The sequence below is a fragment of the Vigna angularis genome, chromosome 3 (assembly GCF_016808095.1).
Source record: "Vigna angularis cultivar LongXiaoDou No.4 chromosome 3, ASM1680809v1, whole genome shotgun sequence".
Taxonomy (NCBI): Eukaryota; Viridiplantae; Streptophyta; class Magnoliopsida; order Fabales; family Fabaceae; genus Vigna; species Vigna angularis.
In genome coordinates this window covers 32,255,891-32,270,007 of record NC_068972.1, presented here as the reverse complement: position 1 = coordinate 32,270,007, position 14,117 = coordinate 32,255,891, and positions in this window count along the sequence as shown.

The following is a 14,117-nucleotide window of genomic DNA, read 5'->3' as shown; positions in this document are numbered from 1 at the left end:
GTTGAAAAGTCAAGTTTTGGATCAAATGAGAGAGTTTTTTATGTGGGAACACAACTAGAAACAATAGAAAAGGGAAAATAGCTTAAAAACTTCGTTCTCCTTCATCCATTCCACTCTTTTAATCCATGTTTGGGTTCCAAATATTTAAAAGAAACTAAATTCCTTATTCATTAATTTTTTATATAACGTATCTAAACTCTATGTAGATATTTCATATTCAATATAAATCTCTTCAACTACTCATTCTTTCTATAATATTCATGTGCATGATTGATTATTTATGCTATTTTGAAATGTCTACTAAGATAGGTTGGAAGGCATGATTTTAATAATAGTAATGTTTTAAATGGTAAAAGGGATAAGGCAAAATTGGACGAGTTGCAAGGGTTTTGTGAAACTGGTTCTTCGTTTAATTTTGAAGGTAGGATGTGGGATTGTTGGACTAAAATGTGATTTTGTATTTTTAGGTAATTCATGGTAATCCATGAGAAGTGGATAGAAGAGATAAAAGCTTAACAAGAACAAATAAAGCCTATAATCAATGCAATAGAAATTAACAATGAAAGATAGTGAGCATGAGATTCTAAAAGGAAAAAGGGTAAGATAAAGTGGTGATTATCTTATCAAATGTACACAACCTAGAAGGTTGGTTTTGAAATCTTTGAAGCATCTTGACACACTCTACTCTCTTAGATGCACCAACAAAGGTAAGAGAAGGAGAGGTCACTTTGGAATACTAAACTAAACAAGAAATATTCTCACTCAAAGAACTCAAAAGTTTTCAAAAGTTTAAATGAATATCATTCAAAGGTGTAAATCATTACAATGCTTTCTTCAAGTTGAAAACAAACCAATCTAAGGTTTCATAAATGGGGATTTTTAACCTACAACGAATAATGGTGGATCAATATATATAACAACAAACACAAAAAAACATAAAAGAAAACTCACTCTAAGCTTTAATTTTTCACTATGTTCACTCGTCAACAACAAATGAAATCTGATTCAAGATACAAGACGATGCCAATGTGAGCGATAGAGGGTAGAGAAAGTGACGCAAAAGTGAGCAAGAGAGACAAGGACGCGATATTATTAAGAAGTGGGCACAAAACCGACTTCTATGGTGAGGTTTGCACCCCACTTATATATATATATATATATATATATTATAAATTGGTCTTATTTCTAGTCGATGTGGGATTTCCAACACACCTCCTTCACGTCGAGGTATAGACACCTCGAGCGTGAGAGTATAATTAATGGGTGGTCCAATAGTGGCCCGACAACGGATGGAATAGAATTCCCACATAGATCTCGCGAGGAAAAGGCTCCAACCATGGCTCTGATACCATGTTAAGAAGTGAACTTTAAATATATATATATATATTATAAATTGGTCTTATCTCTAGTCGATGTGGGATTTCCAACACACCTCCTTCACGTCGAGGTATAGACACCTCGAGCGTGAGAGTATAATTAATGGGTGGTCCGATAATGGCCCGACAACGGATGGAACAGAATTCCCACATAGATCTCGCTAGGAAAAGGCTCCAACCATGGCTCTGATACCATGTTAAGAAGTGAACTTTAAATATCTCAAAATCCTCTCAACAACATCCATATGAAGCTTTCGTGGGTCATGCATAAATTGACTAACAACATTCACTGCATAGGTGATATCTGGACGTATATGGCACAAATAAATTAATTTTCCTACCAACCTTTGGTATCTTCCTCTATGTATGCTTACTGAATTTGAGCATTGAAAGAGTTTATGATTTTTTTTCAATTGGTGTATCAACTGGTTTACTCCCAAGTAGCCCAGTTTCTGATAGTAAGTCAATAGTATATTTTCTTTGGCATAGAAAAATACCATGTTTTGATCTAGCTACTTCAATATCCAAAAAATATTTGAGGTTTCCAAGTTGTTTCATCTCAAATTCAGATGCAAGGCATTGTTGTAAGCTAGAAACCTCATCTTGGTCATTTCTCGTAACAATCATATCATCTACATACATAATCAAAGCTGTAATTTTTCCTTCTCCTATCTTAAAAAATAAGGTGTGATCATAGTTACTTGCTCTATAGCCAAAAGCCTTCATAGACTTGGTAAACCTTCCAAACCATGTTATTAGGGATTGTTTTAATCCATATAGAGCCTTCTTTAATTTGCAAACCTTCATTCCAATTGAATCTATCATGCCTGGTGGATAATCCATATAATTTTCTTCTGAAATTTCTCCATGTAGGAAAGCATTTTTCACATCAAATTGTAGAAGAGGCCAATCTTGGTTTGGAGCTAGCGATAGAAGTATTCTCATAGTGTTGAGTTTGGCTACCGGTGCAAACGTCTCTTGGTAATCTACACCAGACTGAGTGTAACCTTTATCCACAAGTCGTGCTTTATATCTCTCAATAGTTCCATCAGCTTTATGCTTCATTGCAAAGACCCATTTACAGCCCAAAGTTTTCTTCCCTCTTGGTAAGGACACAAGATCCCAAGTGTTGTGTTTTTCTAAAGCTACCATCTCCTCAACCATCACTTTGGTCTATCTAGGATCTGCCAAAGCTTCCTGTATATTACTAGGAATAGAAATTGAAGATAATTGAGATACAAATGATGCATATGTTTGGGATAACCTATGAGATGACACATCTTTACTAATGGGATATTTAACTTTGGCTTAGAGGTCTGGTTCATATTTAGCTAGAGGTTGACCAAGGTTAGAACAAAGTGGAAGAATATACTGAAGAGTAGTAGACTCGTTGTTTGGTGTCCTGGTGGTCTCACGTAGACAAGAATAAATTTCGTGATCAATTTCATCTAAATTAGTATTATTAGAGATAGGATCGGAAGGTACCTCTAAAGAGTCAAACTGAACCTGTGAAGAAGATTGAGCCAATTGGTTATGATTAGAAGACATTGTATTATCCATAAAAGAAGTGTCCATATTTAGGATTGGATCACTTTCTGCAGAATGATCCTCACACGATATTTTATATTCACAATATAAGTTTATATATGAGATATCAAACATACTAACATCATGATTATGCACTTCACTTTCATTGCCTCCTTGTAGTGGAGAATCAATATAAAAAAATTCATGCTCATTAAATGTCACATCCATATAAATATAAAATTTCTTTGATGGTGGATGGTAAGCACGATAACCTTTTTTTAGTTGATCCATACCCAACAAAAACACATTTGATTGTTCGTTCTTCAGGCTTTGTATGTTGATGTGGGTGTAAGTGAACATATATAACACATCCAAAAATATGAGGTGGTAAATAAACTATGGGAGGAAGGACACAATGATCAGACAACACATCGAAAGGCCTTCGAAAGTTAAACACACTAGAAGGGGTTCGATTAATTAAATAAACGGCAGAGCTCACAACCTCACCCCATAAATGAGATGGGACATTACCATCTATCAAAAGTGATATTGTCACTTCTAATATATGTCTATTTTTCCTCTCAGCCACTCTATTTTGTTGTGGTGAATAACGACATGTAGTTTGATGCAAGATGCCTTTAGAGTTGATAAACTCTATTAATTCAGTCTTAAAATATTCCCCTCCATTGTCTAATTGAATAACCTTAATAGATGTGTTAAATTGTGTAACGATCAGATGATAGAAGGAACGGACCATATCACACACGTCACTTTTATGTTTAAGCAAATATACCCAAGTTACCCGAGTCCAATCATCAACAAAAACTGATAAACCATTTTTCCATTATGTGTAGATTGTGGGGTAGGGCCCCAAACATCTGTGTGAATTATTGAAAAAAGAAAATCAGTTTTGTTATTGCTTAAAGGAAACACAACACGATGATTTTTTGCCATAACACAAGTTTCACAAAAAAACACAAAAATATTGCATTTATGAAATAATGATGGAAATAATTTTTTGAAATAACCAAAAGAGGGATGTCTCAACTTTCTATGCCATAACCAAATTTCCTTTTTGTTTTTATCTTGTATGTGATCTTTCGCAAGACAAACCAACCCTCTTTTATGGGTATGTTGTAGACATTTTCAAGATAATACAGTCATTCATTCTACCATTGGCAATCTTCTACTTGGAATGGATGTTCTGAAAAAAGACAATGGGTTGGATAAAACAAGGCAACACAAGAATGTGATTTGGTTAACATGCTGACGGATATAAGATTACAGTTTAATGTAGGAACAAATAAAACATCAGGAATCGATAAGGAGGGTGAGAGAGATACAGTACCTATACCTTCAATAGCAGATGAGACCCTATTGACATTAATAATAATAGTTTTAGAACAATTAGAGGAAAAATTAGTAAATATATGAGGATCACAAGTCATATGATCAGTAACACCTGAATCAATAATCCAATCACTACCCTTAGTAATAACAGAAAGATTAAGGGCAGAGTTAGATATACCTGACTTGGTCACAAATTTGGCAGTAGTAGAAATATAACTCTTGAAAGCCGCGGAAGTTCCAAAATCATGTTTCTCTGATTGATTTTTATCAGAATAAGCCTTCAGAAATATTCAATGAAAAAAAAACATTGATTCCTATATTATATAAATTGGCCTTATTTCTACTCAATGTGAGATTTCCAACACACGCCCTTCACACCGAGGTATAGACATCTCGAGCGTGGGAGTAGAATTAATGGGTGGCTCGATAGTCGCCCGACAACGGGTGGAACAGAATGCCCGCATAGATCTCGCTAGAAGAAGGCTCCAACCATGGCTCTGATACCATATTAAGAAGTGGGCTTTAAGCCTAACTCATCCCTATTAAACCGGCTTCTATGATAAGGTTTGCACTCCACTTATATATTATAAATTAACTTTATCTCTAGTCGATATGGAATTTCTAACATATATGAGTAACAGATACATCAAGAGTTTTTCTTCACAAAAATAGGAAGCAACAAAGCTTCAAAGGCTTTTCTTCACAAAAATGAGTGGTGAGCAGTGAGGGTTTGTTTTCAATGAGAAGAACAAGCACAAATAACCAAGAACGAAAGGTTTTTTTCTTTTTGAGTGACTTATATATTTAGTAATTAATTATTTTTAAATTCGTATGTAAAATTAATAAGTATTTTTATTTTACTTATATGAATCTTATACCACTACCTACAAATATTAGCGTTTGCAAATATTTTCGCTCTATGTTAAATGTATATACAAAATTTACATATAGAAAATCAGTAAAAAATATTTTTTATGTTACCTACGAAAACATTTTTGTATGTAACTTAACTTTATACATCTGTTAATAAAATTTATATATATTGAAAAGAATTTGTATATCAAACATTACTAATATTTTGTATTTAAAATAGTTTTACTTTTTAAATTATTTATAATTTAATTCATTATTTTAAAACTAAAAAATAAAGTTGTAAAAAATATTTATTATTGTATATTTATTTATTATTAAGTAATTAATTAAATTTCTCTCTCTATTTTAGATTTTGAAAAAATAAAGTTAGAATTGAATTATCATGTGTGACTTTTCACACATCCTCGTCAATAAACTAAAAATTCATGTCATCTCAATCTTTATATTTTAAAAGTATGAAATTTTTATCTCATCATTTTTATTGGATATAGGATATTTTTATACCCATAATAATACTCACTCCTTAATGTTTCAAATATTATTTTAAAAAAACAAAGAAAAGAAAATATGATATTATTAATTATTTAATGTTAAAGAAACAAATATTTTAAGATTTATGTCACTAAACATTTGAAATTGAGATATTGTTATGTGAAAAAAATAAACAATTATAAAACTATTAAAATGAATGTTGAGTTTCCTAAATTGTAATACATCACTGGAGAACATAAAGGAAAAAAATGTACAATCAAAACTGGATGAGAGAAGAGATAATTTATAGTGATCTAAGTGAATAATGAGTATTATATTAATTTAAAATAATCGATAAAAAAAATAGTATAAAACAAACTGGTAATAGATAAATATTTCTTTGTTCTCGTGCTTAATTTTAAAAATTATTTTATACCTATATTTACTTAATATAATAATGATTGAACTTCGAATAATAAAAAAAAAATCATTTATCTATTTCTTACTGATTTTGCAACATTATGAGAAAAAACGAAAGTCAAAATTCAAGTATTGTTGTGTCAAATTCTAGCTTTAATCTATAACAAAACTGACACTGGGTATATTTGGATTAAGAAAAAAAGAGTTTATTTGGAAAATCAATCTGATGGGCCGGAAGAGGTGAACTTAGAGTGAAAGGGTGAGAATAACAGAAGTCCTAATGGATAAAAACACATTCAAATCTCTGTATCGAGAGTTACTCCTTACACCACCCCATTTTGCTCCCTGCATCACCACATTCTTTTGAATTTCAAAACTATCCTTTATATTTTTAAATTTCAAAATTATCCTTTATATTTTAAAATATCATACGCCTTCACCTCTTTTCTTCAACGGATGTCAACATCCGTTAAGAAAATTTTTTTCAACGGATGTGACGACATTTGTTGAGTTTTTTTTTTTAAAATTAATATATAAATATTATTTAATTATTTTAAAATCATTACTTAATTATTTATAAATTAATTTTATTTTATTTAATAAAATAATTATTATTAATTTTAATATATGTATTATTATTTAAACAATAATTAAAATTTTTGATATAAATCTATTAAACAGATGTGGCGACATTCGTTGAATTAGTTTTTTTTTTTAGTTTTTAGTTTTTTAATTTTTTATATTTTAAATTAATATATAAATATTATTTAATTTTTTAAATTATTACTTAATTATTTATAAATTAATTTTATTTTTTTTTATAAAATAATTATTATTAATTTAATTTATATATTATTATTTAAATAATAAATAAAATATTTTTTGAAAATCTATTAAACAGATGTGGCCACATCCGTTGAGGTTTTTTATTTTTAAATAAAAATAATAAACTAAAATATAAAATATGTAAACGGATGTCAACATTTGTTCACGGATAACAACATCCGTTGAAGGTGAAACGGAAGTTGACATCCATTTTATAATAAGGATAAATTAGGTATGGGGTGGTGCAAGAAGCAGTTGGTGGTGATGGAGGGAGCAACTCTCCCGATCTCAAAAAGGAAAAAACATAAGTAACCCAAATTTTAAAAGCATGTACTGACAATAAGATAGGTTTATTCTGTATACGAAATCAACAAGTAATGTGTGGTTTTTATTATTTTCATTAATTTCTATGTTTGTTAAAAACCAAGACAAATGATACAAGACCAGATAAATTTTAATAATATTAATTGTTGGGTGGGATCACTTTATATAAAGTTATTAACAATTATACCAATCCTTCCAGTCAAGGAAAAGAAAAACAATTTAAAAGAAAAACCCTTATTTTTTAAAGTTTCGTAGTTAGCTTATTGCACGAAAAGATAATTAACGTTGGGATGTCTAGCGGCAAAATTTCGAACCTTTTAATGTTAAATTATAGTACGATCAAAGAACACAGATCATTAATCTAGATTGGAATTCTAACTTCACCTAATTTGCAAGAGTTCCTTCGATTATAAAATATCACTTCAAAAAAAAAAATATACAAGGAAATAGTTGGAATCCATTTCTTCTTTTTTATCAACGTCTCAACCATAAAGGTTGATATTTGTGTAACACATCGTCTCATTTCTCTCATATCTATTTTAAGCTAAATACATCTTATATTACAAAAACTTCATTACAATATGTTATCTCATATTCAGAAAAATTGAAACTCAACCACTTTGACTTCATGTATTATATATCCATTGACACGGAAATTAAGATCGTAAAAGGTCACATTATAAGAATCTTTTTCCACGACAAAGTTTTACCTGCAACTTTAATTTCTCACAGCAGACTCTGAGGTTGAAAAAAGTGTCGGACAATGGAACATTTTATGGTCTATAGTTGAAGGGGTTAATCTTGATAACTAGGCCAGGGAAAACATCGTCAGGGTCATGGATATGTGGGTTTTCTTCAACAATATAAGGATCCCCACATTTTTCACTGATCGTTTGAAGGGTCTCTCCCTCACGAACCACGTAAATCTCATCACACACCTTATAATTGCCGTTGTTCACACACTCCTCAAACATCTGATTCGTGAAATCTCTTGTGTTTGACTCGCAGCTACTGAACAGCAGCATTAGTGCCACAAACACTGCAGAGTTCCATGAAATCTTTTCTGCCACTGCTGTTGATGAACACCCACAAGCCATGAAAATTTATGCACCCTTAGTTGGTTTTTCAGGTTCTTGATTGTAGAAGATCCCTCTTAGAATTCCAATGTAATGATATTTTTGGGGTGAAGGAATATATATATATATATATATGTATAGATAAAATGAGAGAGGTGTTGGAGTGGGTACAGTTTTTATGTGGGGGTTGAAGGGTATGACACAAAATTTAAAAGGGGAAAGAGTTGGTTTATCTGCTTCATTAAATGGGAAGGTCTTCGTTTTGACTTTCATGTTTTAGGACATTTTTTTTCTTTTTCCTTTTCCCTAGTTCTGAGTTACTGCTTTAAAACTTTTATGTTATAAATTCTGTGAAAGACTCAAAACCCTTTATGGTATGTGTCAGCAAAGTAGGACAAGGTGGCCCTTTGATGTGAGAGAATTTGGAGTATTAAGATCATTATGGATGTAACGAAAGTAACAAGAAAAGTAACAACATCTAATTTTTGTTATTTTTTAATCTATCGTTTAAATTATTAAGGATTAGTTTACTCTATATGCCTTCAATATTATCTTTAGCTTTTGATTTATTTTGAAATTAGCATTGCCGTGTTTTATTCTCACACATGGACATATAGTTGTTTTCCTGTGGAAACTTTAAGTATAGCCTTCATTTAACAAAAGTAGTATGACCTTCACAAATGCTATCTTCTACAAGTTATCCATTAAATAAATAGTAATAGACAATCCTATAATCTTATGGACAATAAGAATAGGCTTAAGATTTCAATATGCAATTGACTATGACATGAAATCTACTAAAAAGAAAAATATGACAAAAAGAAAGCACGTTTTAATGATAAAATTTATATGATGGCAGACTATAGATAAACGTTATAATGAAATATCATAATTTATAATAATACCAGACATTAACAACGAATTGTTTTGTAAAATAATCAAAGAGTAAATAATTATAAATGAACATGAAAACTGATAACACTTGTAAAAAAATTTCTTTTTAACCCGCTATATATGTCTCGGTTTTACTAAAATCGAAGCGTATAAAAGCGCGGTGGCATTATCATAGTTTAAGGAAAGTTATATGTCTCGGTTCAAAAGGAACCGAAGCGCAAGAGGTCTACTGCCTCGGTTAAGTCAGCAATCGAAGCATAAAGTATTGCCACGTATCCTGTGCTCCGCTGAAAATCTGCTGACAACATTTTGAAAATCACTTACTGCCTCGGTTACAATCAGAACCGAGGCGTAAAATTTCCCACGTACTCCCTGCTCCTTTGCAAATCAGCTGCAACTGTGATTGACAAGAATATTGCCTCGATTATCTGCAGAATCGAGGCAGAAAGGCTAAGCTATCGCATCGGTTTGGCGCCAACCGAGGCATATAGGTTCAATATATTTTCAAAATTGCCATTATATTTTTCATTTTTATTATTTTCTGCTAGTATAGGCATCAGTTAAGCTTCAGAACCGAAGTAGTATAGGTGTATTACCTCGATTAAGTTTTTGACCAAGGCAGTATAGCCTATTTATCAGCATAACTCCTTGAGGACTGTTCCATTTCTCTTCTCGCGCAAACTCTCGCCTCTTGTTCTCCGTCACCGTCACCCTCGAAACAGCGCCGTCACCGTCGCCACCACTCCGTTGTTCAGTCGCCACCACGCCTCCGATGTTCTCGCGCAAGAAGAAACCTCGCATTGCCTCGTAGTGCCTCGTAGCCAGTCTTCTCACGCTACCTCGTCGCCGGTCTTCTCCCTCAATAGCGTTGTTGCCTCGCCGCCGCGCTCGCTCTGCACCGTCGCCGTTGTGCTGCCTCCACACCATTGCAGCATCGCTTCCTCTCCATAGCCGTTGCGCTCCCTGTTGCCTCCACACCATTGCCGCCGCGGTCCCTCCCCATTGTTGCCGCTCCGTGCTTTGAAATTGGTAATTTTGATTAGGATTCATCTTGATTTTGTGTTGTTATGTTATAATCTGAAAAATTTTATGTGTTGGTATGACTGAGAATTAGTTAGATGGATTGATTATGTATTTGTTTGAAAAATGGTGTTTGGAATGGTATTTTGAAAAAAGTTCTTGTTGGTCCGGTATGTTCTTTAAATCACCTCCATTTTGTGTTTGATAGTAATTTTTGTATATGTATGTTGATAGGAATAACTTAGGGAATAAAACTTAGGAATATAGAAATTGGGTTGAATTTATGTATAATTTGATAATGTATAATTTTGAACTTAGGAATATAGAAATTAGGAAATGTAAATTGGTTGAAGATGTAAATTGATTGAAGATGTAAATTGGTTGAAGATGTTAATTGATGTATAATTTTGAATTAGTGATATAGAAATTAGGGGAAATAATGAGACTAACCAATGTGTTGTTTGTTTTTGTCTAGATATTGCATTTTTGTGGTGAGGTTTTATAACTTCTTAAACGCAGACATTCTTCATTGTTGACCGGCTTTCACGCTCCCAGGTTTCTATTCTTAAAATTTTCCTTTTAATATGAACATGTAATTATTTGTTTATGAGAATATATTGTTTACTTGAATATATTATATGTTGCATATGTAATTATTTGAGGTTGAATATATTGTTGTTGTGAATTAGCCTTAGTTTCCCATTTGAGATTCAATACAAAAATTATTAACTATCTCCCGTTTTTTTTTTAACAAATGTACTTTTTACAAATGAATAGAAAGGAGATAGTAATAATAATTTACAAGTATTGAATCTTGAATTGTCTGGTTGGACAGTTTAAGAAGAGTAATAACTTTTTCATTGATTATTAATACATATAAATTTTAATACACTGATAACGGTTGAAAATAATGTTATCTATGATGTAATTTTGATACTAAATACACCCTTTTCTACTTAGAAACTTGCTTGGAATCATGTTTTTCTGTTAAGTTGTGTGAATAAGAGAGTTGAGGTTGAATTTGATGATTTTATGACTAATTCCCTTTGTTTCGATAGAAAATGAATTAATATGGAAAGTAGGGGCAAAGTGCTAAGGAGATAGAGCATAGAAAGGTCCAGAAAAAGCACCAGAAGGAAGGAAGCTTGAGGCTTGGGCGCCCTTTTTGGAGGCTTTTTTGGGCGCTTGAGCGCCAACACACGAAGCTTGGGCGTCCTCTGGAAGGCTTAAGCACAGGAAGTGTCGCTCACCGCCCGGGCGCCCCTTTTGGGGCGCTTGAGCGCTAGACGTAAAAGGCTTGGGTGACCTCTGGAAGGCTTAAGCGCAGGAAGTGTCGCTCTCCGCCCGGGCACCCCTTTTGGGGCGCTTGAGCACCGGACTTAGAAGGCTTGGGCGATCTCTGAGAGGCTTGAGCGTGGAAGACCATCGCTCGCCGCCCAGGCGCCCTAAGTAGGGCGCTTGAGCGCCATTCTCTCGGGCTTGGGCTTTGTTTCTGTTATGCTTCTGTTCTATTTAAAGGACCCAAGCGTCCTATGTTTGGTATCTCTGGCTGGAGCAGCACAACAGCTCACTCTTCCACTCTTTGAAGGCGAATTTGGATGCGAAAGAGTCCTTCCTCTACATTTAGGGTTTTGCTATCTCATGCTTTTCCATTATTCATCTAGTTTCTCCATGTCTATGGGGAACTAAACTCTATTTGTTATTGGGGGATGATGTAACCTTGTGAACTCTCATGTATTTGAATTGATTCTTAATTCCATATGCTTTTTTATTAATTGTTAAAGTAATTCGTCTATGTTTATTACATGCTTTGTTTAACTCATTGATCGCATGATTTATGAATTGCATGAGTGCCGAGAGGTTCCTTACAATTCAGGTTCTTGTTGAATTCTCCCAAGAGTAATATTTCTTAGGGATGAGGGTATGAGTCTTGGTCGTCTTTAAGCTCTTAATCTTCACATTTAATTACTAGGAATGCTAGGAATTGCATGAACTGGTGATTAAGGACAGACCTATTTCGTTAAGGGATCGGGTTTAGGTGGTTTAGTGAGTGACATTAACATTAATGCATAAAGAAGAATTCTTACATACATGAGAGGGAATTTGGTGAAATCTAACCCCAACAACATACTCATCTCATTACAAACAACATCAGTTTATCATTGTGTTCTTCTGTTATTGATCAAACTACATTCATATTTATCTTTCTGTCTTAGCATCTTAAACCAATGATCTCATTTTATTTAAGTCTTAATTAATCGAGTCATCACACAACTGTTTAGTGCCGAGAGTCTTCTGGGATACGATAGTTGGTCTTACCATTTTATATTACTTGTGCGATTCGGTACACTTGCCAATCCATCAACCTATACGTGTCTTAAATTTCATGAAATCTTGTAGTTGTGTTTTGTATTGATTTTCGGGTGCTTATTTGATTGTGATTTATAATCACTTTTATTTCGTGTAATCTGAAGACCAATGCGAAATGCTGGAAAAATTTCGTCAAATTTTAGATATGTTGTTTAAAATTGATATGTTTAATAAACTAAAAAAGTGAATCTTCTTGAATGGGATAGGGTCACACCTTGAATACCAACACTATCAAAGTGATCATTCAAGATTATTGAAATTTTGTAAACAATTTCAGTAAACATGCGTACAAATCGAGGGTAGATTAATTTACCACGCATCAGCACTGAGTACGAGAGAGGGGTAGAGGAATTTATAGAGTTTGCGCAACGTAATGTGAGTACAAGTGGTGATGATGAAGTCAAGTATAGATGTCCCTATGTGAACTTTTTGAATGGGAGGAAGTTGAACGCAACTGATATTAGGGAACATCTTATCTCTGATGGTTTCATACGAAGTTACACAACATGGATATGGCACGACGAGGCAACAAACTTTCCACCTGTCTATCCAACTGAAAATGTATATGATTCCACCGTGGATATGGAAGATCGATCAGAAGAAGACAACTTAGAGAACATGATCCGCGATGTTGGCGCAAAAGCTTTTGCCCAAGCACATGTGTATGAAATGATGTCCATGGATGTATGTCGGTTCAACTAAGTTCACACGGTTGTTAACGTTGTTAAGGCTCATGAATTTAAAGGCGAGCAATGAATGGACTGATAAGAGTTTTACATAATTGTTTTCGTTGTTGAATGAAATGCTGCCAGATGGAAATACATTACCCACTCGTAATTATGATGCAAAAAAAATTCTTTGTCCTATGGGTATGGAGTATAAACGGATACATGCATGTCCGAATGATTGCATATTGTATAGGAATGAGTATGATGTTTTGACAAAGTGTCCAAAATGTGGGTTATCACGATACAAGGCAAAAAACAACGGTGAAGATAGTGGTCACACATAAAAGAATGGTTCTGCTTTGAAAGTAGTTTGGTACCTTCCACTCGTGGCCAGACTTAAGCGTTTGTTCGCGAATCCAAAAGACGCTAAAAACCTAAGATGGCATGCAGATGAGAGAACAAATGATGGGCTGCTTCGTCATCCAGCTGATTCAAAGCAATGGAAAAATATTGGTCAAGAATTCTCCCAATTTGGTCAAGAGTGTAGAAATCTTAGGTTTGGCTTAGCTACTGATGGAATGAACCCTTTTGGTAATTTAAGTACCAATCACAGTTGTTGGCCCATTATACTGATAATTTACAACTTATCTCCTGGATTGTGCATGAAAAGAAAGTACATGATGTTGTCAATGTTGATATCTGGTCCAAAGCAGCCTATAAATGACATAGATGTTTATCTCAGGCCACTAGTTGAAGACTTTAAGTTGTTGTGGGTTGATCGGGTTGAAATATTTGATGCCTTTGCTTCAGAAACTTTCATGATGCATGCCATGTTTTTGCACCATTAATGACTTTCCAACTTACGGTAATTTATCGGGGTATAGTGTGAAGGGTCATAAAGCATGTCCTATATGTGAAGAAAA